The following is a 12129-nucleotide window of genomic DNA, read 5'->3' as shown; positions in this document are numbered from 1 at the left end:
CCCGTAGTAGCTCACTGTCAAACAACACCATCCGTAGCAGCTCACTGTCAAACAACACCACCCGTAGCAGCTCACTGTCAAACAACACCATCCGTAGCAGCTCACTGTCAAACAACACCATCCGTAGCAGCTCAGTGTCAAACAACACCACCCGTAGCAGCTCAGTGTCAAACAACACCACCCGTAGCAGCTCACTGTCAAACAACACCATCCGTAGCAGCTCACTGTCAAACAACACCACCCTGTAGCACCCGTAGCTCACTGTCAAACAACACCACCCGTCACTGTAGCAGCTCACTGTCAAACAACACCACCCGTAGCAGCTCACTGTCAAACAACACCATCCGTAGCAGCTCACTGTCAAACAACACCACCCGTAGCAGCTCACTGTCAAACAACACCACTCGTAGCAGCTCACTGTCAAACAACACCACCCGTAGCAGCTCACTGTCAAACAACACCATCCGTAGCAGCTCACTGTCAAACAACACCATCCGTAGCAGCTCACTGTCAAACAACACCATCCGTAGCAGCTCACTGTCAAACAACACCACCCGTAGCAGCTCACTGTCAAACAACACCACCCGTAGCAGCTCACTGTCAAACAACTCTATTCATAATAGCTCATTATCAACCAACCACAACAATAAACTGTCGTCAGTTGACACCATCTGTAACACTCTTCTTTTTACAAACGCCAAACGTTAGAGTCCGCTGTCAACAAATACCAATCTTAACGACCCAGTGCCAACTAACACTATCTGGAACAGCTCATTGTCAATAACTTTCTAAGGTTAGAAAACAATCAATAAGATGGTATGTTGAAGAGTGGTCCTAGAATATTGAGGAGCAGATGTTTTACTTGTCGTTATCCCTATTCAGATTAACATGAATATTGGTTGGGGACAATGTCTGAGAGTGTTTTTGTTTAGGTTTTGTTTTAGAATCTTGTATTAGCCTCTACTTTAGGGTCACAATTGTTATTTTTAAAATAGTTTATTAACTTTTATCCGAATAAGTCTGAAGAATGTTTGTAAGGTGAAATTAGGGGTAGCTAGAACATACCTGTGGATTGTAATGAATGTGTTTTAAAAAGTTAATAAGCTGTTTGACATTAAATTTTTTAAGAACTTTACAGTAACTTAATGAATTTAAGATTAATTATAGTATAATATACATTGTCAGGTTGACGTATTGCGACGTGTTTAGTTGGCAGCTGAAGTGCATGATCGTGTACTTTCTGTAGGTTAAATTACTCAGATACCATATAAAATACCTGATTTCGTTCTGTTTATAATTTAATATTATTCAGTTGCCAGTTTAAGTGCATGATTTTGTACTTTCTGTTTAAAAATTTTTTAGCTACTATTGGAAGAACATTTCACAAAACTGGTCTATACGTTTTAAGAATTTCGATATTATAATGACATCTTTATTACAAATATTGTAAGTCAGAATACTGAAAGTTGTTTTTTTCAAGTTATTCAAAGAAACTTAAAGTAGTCTAATATAGGGTTCTTCAGTGTTATTCATAAACATTTAATTTTCTTATGGCTCTCCTGTTTATAGTGAATTTATTCATAAAATACAAGCATATTTATTTTACTTGAGTTGAGATTAGGTCTCCTCCTATCATACCAGTTTTAAAGATAATTGGGACACATTTAATAGATGAATTAAGTCAGACAAGACATTATCAGAAAACTGCGAATAGCTAAACTATTGATAGAAGAAAAATTTTAAATTTATGTACAGGTTGAACACGAGAGAGGTCACTACTGCTGCCTGTTGGACACCAACTTTAGATGTAAACATGGTGTCGTTGAGTTGTTTATTCTTACGTGTTTGGTCAAAGAGGAAAAAACTCGAGTACCGTGTGACTTCACTTTGACTGATGTTTAAACAAGTATAATGACGTAATTCGTATTTAAATCCGGAATGACATAAAATATTTTGTGGCTTTTAGACACATGTGGCAAATTATGTGCTTAAGATTACAACCTTTTGTAGAATGTTTCGGTTAGCCTAAATGATACGTTTGCTTTTTATGTCGTACGTATAGCCGTTGATAATAAATGTTTTTGTTTAAAAAAAGATAAAGGGGTTATGGTAAGAACTGTTTTTCTAATAATTTTCTTCATATTTCTTGTGAGACTAATAGTTTTGTAAATAACGAGGGTTTACTTTTATTTCGTAACGTATGTATCCTGTTATTGTATACATATTATTACAATAATATAACTTGGGGAAACGGATGTCTGCCCGTTGGATCTGCATTATACTAGATCTAAATTTTCTCAGTTATCTCTGTGCAATGCTGTCCAGTGTATTATCACTTGATTGGTTAGAAAGTTATGGCGCTGAAGTGCAAATATTGAAAATGTGGTTTGCAAGTAAGTTTTGAAAATAATTACTGATTCTTTTCTTAAAATTTACGCAGTAAATATTAATAGTTCTGATAAAATGATTCAAATGTTTAATCAAAGTTAGGTCTAAACTATTAAACTCTTATCCGTAAACCACAAAGTTAAGGTTGTTTAAAAACTAGTTTATCCTGTAATAAAAAAATGGCAAATTTTATGTTTTGGTCTTATTTAACAATGTTGACAATATAAATGTTGTTAATTATTTTTATCATTATTACATAAAATCGGGATTACTTTTAGTTATGAACTGGTGTAAGATATTAACGATATTCACCACAAGAAATACTGTTTCCAAGAGGGGTATATGTTAATTTACCATTGAACCAAATATGACGGGTGATCTTTGATCCGAAATGGGTTTCTTCGCTTGTATGCTGGTTTATTAGATGTTCTCTCGTGAACCTTATATAATTTACCTGGAACAATCCTATTGATGCCAAAGAACTGTGTTCTAAATAATAATATGTAATTAACAACTTAGCAAGACTAGCTCAGGTTACTGGTTATAAAACAACTTATAACAAAGCCCTGTAGCAGTAAAACAAAGGCAGGATGAAATTCATGACGTAATTTTCAACCGGTTTTTCTAATGTTCATGGAAATTAGTTGAATACAAAAAGTAAAATTAGCTTTTGATTACTCTAACATGAATTTACATAAATGTGACTGTAGGTCATATAAATAACTATAAATTTGGAGTTTAGTATCACTACATCTACAATGCTGAGTATGTTACATTAAAACCGTTTTTAATACGCAAACCAGCAATATCGCGTGACAACTAAAGCCGATATAAAATCGCAGCGGAACGGTGGTTACCATAACTACATTTTAACTATCTACTGTTACACTACATGAACAGATAGATATTGTTCCTATGCTCCCCGAATTCTAAGCTTGTCAACATTTTTCTCTGTCACCACGAACAGAACTAGATTGACACTTGAAACTTTTAAAAGCGACATCACAACTTGTCGAAATATGCTGCATCATCAGGGCAATTTGGGCTGTTCCAGCCACGTCCTCATTGCAAGGTTGTCCGCTTAGTTATAAACTGGCTTTTCTCCATCAAACGACAACACTTTGGTATAGATAGAATTGCTAATATTAAGTTATATTCGCTTCACAAATGGGCATTATGTATGCCTAGATCCAATGAAAAACGCCATTTTGTAGCAAATACCTAATGAATCTAAATTTTACTAGTTTTATTTTGAAACAGCGTTTTTCGGCAATTAGTAAAAATACAAAAATAGTTTTTCTTTCAATACAACCATCATTGCACAAAACTGTATAAAAAATAGAAAAGTAAAGTATAAACTCTAATTATAAAAGGTATTTTGTTTGTTTGTTTTGGAATTTCGCACAAAGCTACTCGAGGGCTATCTGTGCTAGCCGTCCCTAATTTAGCAGTGTAAGACTAGAGGGAAGGCAGCTAGTCATCACCACCCACCGCCAACTATTGGGCTACTCTTTTACCAATGAATAGTGGGATTGACCGTTACATTATAACGCCCTAACAGCTGGGAGGGCGAGCATGTTTGGCGCGACGCGGGCGCGACCCTCGGATTACGAGTCGCACGCCTTACGCGCTAGGCCATGCCAGGCCGGAGGTAAAAACGTATAAATTTTATTCGAACTTGAAAAAACGAATGAAGCTACTTACTTGGTGAACATACCTGAACGAAGCTAGTTATTTGACGAATGTACCGAATAGAAGTTAATTCCGCGATAAATATCGTGAAATTAAACCGATTGTTGAGTGTATTAAAATTCGAGATTCGAACCCACGACCCTCAGATTAGGAGTTGAATCCCTTAACCCACCTGGCCATCCAGGGTTTAGATTTATTAAAGTGAAACTCATTTATATGTGCTGAAATTAAGCTAGTTATGTTTTAGGTGTTCCAAAGTGAAGCTATTTATGTGGGGTGTAACCGAAACAAAGCTGTTTAAGTGATAAATGTACCGAGTGTACGGAAGTGAAGTAAATTACCCTGTGAAAGTACCGAAACAATGCCAGTTAAGTAAAGAATATACCAAAATAAAACTATTTTAAAGGTAAATTTACTGAAATAAAACTAGTTACGTGGTGAATGTACCGAAAACTTGTGTAGCTAAAACACTTAAGCGAAACTAGTTATAATGTGGAAGTATCAAAACAAAGCAATATATGTGATGAGTATGTCAAAGTGGTACATTTACAGTTCTGTACCGAAATAAAAGTAGTTACGTGGTAAGTGTATCGAAACAAAGCTAGTTACGTGGCTGATGTACTGACATAAAGCTAGTTACATGACTAATATACCGAAAGGGTCTATTGACGGGATGAATGTATCTAAACGGAGCTAGTTATGTGGTTAATGTCCTGAAATTTACAGCCATCCAATGTTCTCCATGAAAATCTTGAGCTCCAATGGCACAGCGGTATGTTTGGGGACTTACAATGCTAGAAATTGAGTTTTGATACCCGAGGCGGGCAGAGCACAAATAGCCTATTATGTAGCTTTGTGCTTAACTATAAACGAACAAACAAAGCTTATTTAGATATTTTAACATATTTATTTTTAAGTTGTTTTTATCTGATCACTATTTCCAATTAATTCAGTTGCACAATTCATGATTGATAATTTATGTCTCTTTCCTTCAATTTTTATTTGTGAAATCTGGACCCAGTATTTCATTATTCCTTATCCTCACATATAACAAAACTCAAACCAAATTAAGAAATGATCACTTTCACCCTGGTGTTCTCCAGTCTTCGTTTTATCAATCATTCCTGTTGAAAATTAACACTAAATCTAAAATAAAATTGTGTAGGTTCCATGACTAACGGTGAAGAAAATCATCAGAACAGTTTCTAAGAACTTGTCTTAAAATGTAATTTTAACATTTTCCAATCTGAAATTAATATTACGCATAATTATTATCTTAACAACAGGTGAATAGTTTCTCATGAAATTCGTGTGTTATTTGGTGATCTTTAGACGTTTTAACTAGAAGCCTATTTCCCTTATCACCACAAACGTAAACCCCAAATAGAATCAACCTCATTGCATTTAGCTTTGATATCCCTAACTTAAGAAGAATGCAACTCATACTTGGTATATACCATTCATACCTCCCTTTTTAAGTATTCTGTCCTTATCAAAGAAACTCCTGTCATCAAAGTGTCTTCACATGACCACACTTCAGTTATTCCCATTAAACCAAAATATCTTGTTCTAACCAACGTTCTAAAGATATCTGTTCTATTTCTTATACTTCTATTCTAGCGTTGCAATAATAATAATTTTTGTCTATCATTAAAAACTACTTCCTTACTTTGTTCTTGCACAATGATTTTATCTAAATATATTTTTTTCTTCACTGTCTAATCCTGGTTTAAAGAAGCCATTGTAAGTAAGTTAACAGCCCTTACAAATAAGTTAGCCTTTCCTAATTTAAGTATAAATCAATTCAAAAAAACCTTGATCTCATATTTAACTGATCCCACTAATTCAAAGGCCAACCTGCTCGACCTTAATATTATCCTATGTCTATGATTCAACTTTAATGACATACTTATAATTTCAACCCCATAATTAAATTTCGGTGCGATCTTTGACAGGATTAATCTTTCTTTAACTGTCTTTATCAGTCTCTTGTATTTATCAGTTAACTCATCTGACCTACCTAATGAGCCCCTAGGTACGCTATAAAGACTGCATTATTGGTAACACCATATATTGTATCAGCTGCTCAGTCAGTTACATCCTTCACTATTGTCTCTGGATAACATAATCCAATTACATTCTCCCTTTTTACCACTCAAACTATTCTACCCTCTTTGTCAATCTTGTTTTCATTCTCTTTCTTAATTTCTAATCTGCACAAAGTAAAGGCTTAAAATGTAACTTAACAGAAATACAATTAAATTCACTATTTCTAGTCATATTACTATAAGTGCTCTTTCTAACTTTAACTTTTATCTCTACTCAAAACTGCAAACTCTGTATATTAATTGCATGTCTTCATTACTAGCTTCCTTAAAAGAAAATACAGTTCCGAGTTCCCAAAAAAAACCCATTTCTTGTATCTATCCTAGCTAATTGGAATCCAGGACAACTGGACACCTAAACAAATAGCGAAGTATAACATTTACACATCAATTGTTTAGTATAAAATAAAATAATGGTTATAATAATTTTCTCTATTATATAGTCTGTATATATTAAGGCTTACTAAATTACCAGTTTAATTTACTCCATTATGTCAACTATATAAATCTAGGCCTATTTTATTAAATTTTATATTTATTCCGTTACTTGATTCACATGGTAACCGGATAAGTAGACAATTATTAGGTGTCTAAATGTCCTACTTTCTTATTTTTAAGGTATATAATTTTCCGGTTACAACTTTATAGACATTACTGTTAATTTACCCTAACGTTACTTACATATATTACACTGCTTTATCACTATTTTATCCTCTCGAAAAGTAATTCAGTTGAATTTTAAATAAGAAACGCAAACAAATATTCTTAAGGTGTTTTTATATTGTAAGATAACATATTTGGTCTGTTTTATTAATTACCAATAGGCTAAACTGTCGGTAAACCAGAATTTCACTCTCTAAGCCTAATCTGACATTTCTAAACCTCACATTCTCGAATCCTATTAAACACTATGCTTATTGTTATTATTTACCAATTTTACTCAACCAACGTATCTTTTTCTTAGCAATTAACAGAAATGACTACAAAAATTTACCGTAATTAATTAAATGACGTATGCACCAAATTCAAGCTGTTTATGAAAGAAATGTACCTGAGTGAAATCAGTTATGTGAGATTTGTTTGTTGCTAGTTAAACAGAGATACGCAAAGGAACTGTTTTTGTTGTTGTTGTTTTTGGAATTTCGCACAAAGCTACTCGAGGGCTATCTGTGCTAGCCGTCCCTAATTTAGCAGTGTAAGACTAGAGGGAAGGCAGCTAGTCATCACCACCCACCGCCAACTCTTGGGCTACTCTTTTACCAACGAATAGTGGGATTGACCGTCACATTATAACGTTCCCACGGCTGGGAGGGCGACCATGTTTGGCACGACTCGGGCGCGAACCCGCGACTCTCAGATTACGAAGCGCACGCCTTAACGCGCTAGGCCATGCCAGGCCCTCAAAGGAACATAAACGCCGTATCAGAGACCATGTTCATCGTTATAAATCCACAGAATTGCCGCTGTGCTACTGGGACTTCACTGGAGAATGTTCTAAATATACCTAGTTCAGGAAAGTACTGATAGGAAGATACTTGTGTGGTGAATTTTTAGAAAAAGAAGTTAATTACGCTAAATTTTGGTAATTTACGAAATGGAGAATGTTACGAGGTAATATACCGCAATAATGGCATTTACATGGTGAATTTACAAAACTAAAGCTAATTACATGGTAAATGTACCAAAATGAAGTTACTTCTGTGGTAGACGCATGAAACTGGAACTAGTTACGTGGTGAATACATGGCGATAGAACTTTGATAGTTGAGGTAAATGTACTGAAATGAACTAATGACATCATGACGTACGTACGTTAAGCTAGTTACATGTAGAATTGTTGAGTGTACCAAAAGGAAACTATTTTGGTGATGAATGTATCGAAGAGATGGTAAGTTTTTGTGATTTTTACCAAACACAGAATCTAGATACGTGGAGAATAGAATAAAATAATATTTAGTTGTATGTTGAATGTATCCAGATAGAGCTATTAGGTAATGAATGTATCGAAATGAAACTTATTAGATGGCAAATTTACCACAAAATCAAGATATTTACTTGGTGAATGTGTCAAAATTAAGCTAGCTAAGTTGTAAATATATCTACATGAGCTAATGCCGTGATAAGTGAATCAAAACGTAACTAATTATGTAATGAATGTATGGGAACAAAGTTATTTATGTGGTTAAAGTATCGAAGTGAAAGTCATGTTGTGGTAAGTGTACAGAAAGACAATATTTATACAGTGAATGAGCCAAAATGTAGTGAATTTCCGGAAATAAAACTGACTGGTAAATGTAAATAATAATATTTGAATATCTAATAAACAGAAATTAAGTTAGATGTGCGGTGAATGTACCAAGTTTTACATTTGTTTTAAAATCAATGTATTTAGCCGGTGAATATACTAAAATGAACACAGTTGCATGATTAATGTCTCGAAATGGTGAGAGTCATGTCGTGATTGTACAGAAAGCACTAAGTGAACCTACCGAAATTAAGATATTTATATGGCGTGTCCCCCGCTAGTATAGCGGTATATCTTCGGATTTACAACGCTAAAATCAGCGGATCGATCCCCCTCGGTGGGCTCAGCAGATAACCCGATGTGGTTTTGCTATAAGAAAAAAAAAACACAATTTATATGGCGAATGTGCCAAAATGAAGTTCTACGTGGTGAATGTTTGAAAATGAAGGTAATTATTTAGGAGAATTCCTGAATGGCCTGAGTGGTGATAAAGGTTTTTCTAGTTTGACATTTGATGCCGCTAAACAACGGGCTTTCAACTGTAGGCCCATTGTAAAAGTAACATTATCACATTATTTGATACCTTAGAGAATAAGGAACTATTGACGGTCAGTCTGGTCCAGCATGGCCAGGTGGGTTAAGGCGTTCGACTCGTAATCTGAGGGTCGCGGGTTTCAATCCCCGTCACACTAAACATTCTCGCTTTTTGAGCCATGTGGGCGCTTTAATGTTATGATCAATCCTACTATTCGTTGGTAAAAGTGTAGCCCAAGAGTTGGCGGAGGATGGTGATGACTAGCTGCCTGCCCTCGTGTAGTTTTGCGCGAAATTAAAAAAACAAACCAAACACTTAGAGAACTGTGTACAGTAACTAACTTAATAAAACCACCAAGCAACAGCTTTGTTGTTATAAATATTATTACAAGCTGAGTTTAGAAATTACTGTATAAATAACTTTTAGACGCGAAAACAGAATAAAATAAGATTTCAAGCTGTCGGTTTTGCATACAGTTGTATTCCGAAAGCAAGACGTTTCTGTTGTGAAAGACGATAGTGGATAATTCGAAATTTCAGTTGTTACTGTTTAATTGAGTGAATTAACTTTTCTAGAAAATTAATAATCGTAATGTTTTTAACGACATTACATTTTACCAATTAAAAATTTTAATCTGTTCAATTAGAATTAGGAATTGATGATGTTTCAAGTACCACCTAACAATGTTTCTCATAGTATCCAATATAATTAATTACTGATAATTCGAAAATATCTGGTAACATCTGAAAAATAGCACTGTTTCTAATAGCATCCAATGTAATTAATTACCAATAACTCAACTGCCAGATGTTAAAGTTTTTATGCCAATTATTAATTAAAGGCTTTTACTTATTTATACATCTGCAGAGTATGAATATATATTATGTTGTTGTTGTTGTTGAGCTTAGGATTATTCTACAGTAGGTGTCTGTGATTTGTTGACGATGAATTAAAAAATAAACGAACAGTACTTCCTTTATATGTTTTCAAAATAATCTTTATATTCGGAACTAGTTAAACGTATGTACAACAACTTCTTAACACTTCTTTATATTGGCATATCATAAACACTGTATAGTTCTCTTCTTTTTGTCAAAAAATCCACTTAGACTTATTCAATTGCTTTCGAATTTCAGCTGGCAAGTCGAATTAGCTTCCTCTACTTCTATCACACTAGTATTCCATGTATACTTCACTTAAAATGTGGCGCGAGCTAACGTAATCGTATACTGCTCGTCCAAGACCCGGCATGACCAGGTTGGTTAAGGCGTGCGACTCATAATCTGAGGGTCGCGGGTTCGCATCCCTGTCGCGCCAAACATGCTCGCCCTTTTAGCCGTGAGGGCATTATAATGTTACGGTCAATCCCACTATTCGTTGGTAAAAAGAGTAGCCCAAGAGTTGGTGGTGGGTGGTGATGACTAGCTGCCTTCCCTCTAGTCTTACACTGCTAAATTAGGGACGGCTAGCACAAATAGTCCTCGAGTAGCTTTGTGCGAAATTAAAAACAAAACAAAAAGAAAACAAGTATTATTAACGTTTCATACTGTTACTGACAGTACCAAATGTAATTGATTACCGATAACTCGGTAATATCTGGTAGTATCTAAAAACATTGACACTATTTGTGGTCAATGTGATTAATTATCGATATTTCGACAATATCCAGTAAAAACTAAAAATGAAACAGTGGTTGGCACCATCTAAATGTTTGTAGTAAAAACACGACTATGTTATAGATGAGTGATACAAGAAGTAAAAATCTATAAAACTTGGGTGAATTAATAACAATTATAACGAATAGTAAAATATAACAGCCCTCTATTAGTGGGTTCAGACGCTTTCATGATTCACAGAAACGTCAGTGCACCTGTCAAACCCATTCATTATCCAGGTTGTACCTCAAAACAAATCATGTTAGGACACCCCGAGATCTAGAGGGGGCGGTCAGGAACACAAAATTCAATGCTAGATTCATGTTCAGTGACCCTGTGAAACCTATTCTTATACCTCTACTGTGTCTGTAACTTTCTGGGAGTGTTTTGTTCTCCCTTGGCAATGGAAATATACGATATAGATAAGAACTTCCCCTTCTATCCCTGGGCCATCAGGAGTTCGCACACTAAATTTAGTCCTGCTACCTCTAAAACAGAAAGGAGTTAGAGGTAAAAATTCGAAAACACACAAATTCAATCATTATAGAATTCACTGTAGCTATTGATGTACTTTTTGTGCTAGTTAATTCGATATTTTAAAGATACAAAATACCAGTTGTTTTTTCTCATTGAAATAAAGTGGCATTCGGTTGATTAATGTAATTATTTCTGTATCTCACGTAATGAAATGAGTGAAAAACATTCTGAGTAGTTAAACCTAATAGTTAAAATAATATACGCATTGATTGTGAATAAAAACTTAGTGGTTTGAGTAAAGTATAGATTTTAAACCTGGTTTTTGATTATCAACAACATATATGAAGTAAAAATCATTTATAACCTCACTACTTTATAAGTGACTTTTGGATTGCACGATTTGTGACAAAGGTAAACTACTCATACACTTTTGGATGTATACTACGTTTGCAGGGCCCGGCATGGCCAGGTGGTTAAGACACTCAACTCGTAATCTGAAGATGGCGAGTTGGAATCCCCATCACACCAAACATGCTCGCCCTTTCATCCATGGGGCGTTATAATGTTTCAGTCAATCCCATTATTCGTCGGTAAAAGAATAGCCCAAGAGTTGGCGGTAGGTGCTGATGACTAGCTGCCCTCCCTCTAGTCTTACACTGCTATATTAGGGACGGCTTGCGTAGATACCTCTCGTGTAGCTTTGCGCGAATTTCAAAACAAAAACCAAACCTTCTAGTCTTACACTGCTAAATTAGGGACGGCTAGCGCAGATACCTCTCGTATAGCTTTGCGCGAAATTTAAACTAAACTAAACTATGTTTGTATATTTTCAATGAATAAAGTATACATTTTTGTAGCTTATCAAAATAAAATTCCAGCTTTTGTATTAACAGAAGAAATTAGAATATTTCGAAAGGAGAAAACATGTACATGCAAGTCTGAATAATGTAGAAATAAATTTCTGTGGACTTACATGTGAAATTCAAAAATAAGAGTGAACTTGAAATTTATAGACAGAAAAATAGTATTATAA

General features: G+C 34.8%; 2 protein-coding genes across 2 annotated transcripts in view; one reads left to right on the top strand and one right to left on the bottom strand.

Annotated features, from left to right (window-relative positions):
- Positions 1-12129, bottom strand: part of LOC143252055 (nuclear hormone receptor FTZ-F1-like) — a 58510-nt gene that overhangs the window by 37071 nt on the left and 9310 nt on the right. The window lies entirely within an intron of this gene.
- Positions 2256-12129, top strand: part of dbo (Kelch-like protein diablo) — an 86271-nt gene continuing 76397 nt past the window's right edge. The window contains exon 1 of the mRNA XM_076503636.1: positions 2256-2393. The gene's annotated coding sequence lies outside the window, so the exon portion shown is untranslated. The remainder of the gene's footprint in view (positions 2394-12129) is intronic.

This window comes from Tachypleus tridentatus, chromosome 6, assembly GCF_004210375.1.
Source record: "Tachypleus tridentatus isolate NWPU-2018 chromosome 6, ASM421037v1, whole genome shotgun sequence".
In the NCBI taxonomy this organism is placed as follows: Eukaryota; Metazoa; Arthropoda; class Merostomata; order Xiphosura; family Limulidae; genus Tachypleus; species Tachypleus tridentatus.
The sequence above is the reverse complement of the archived record's forward strand: the minus strand, read 5'-3'. Positions and strand labels throughout refer to the sequence as shown.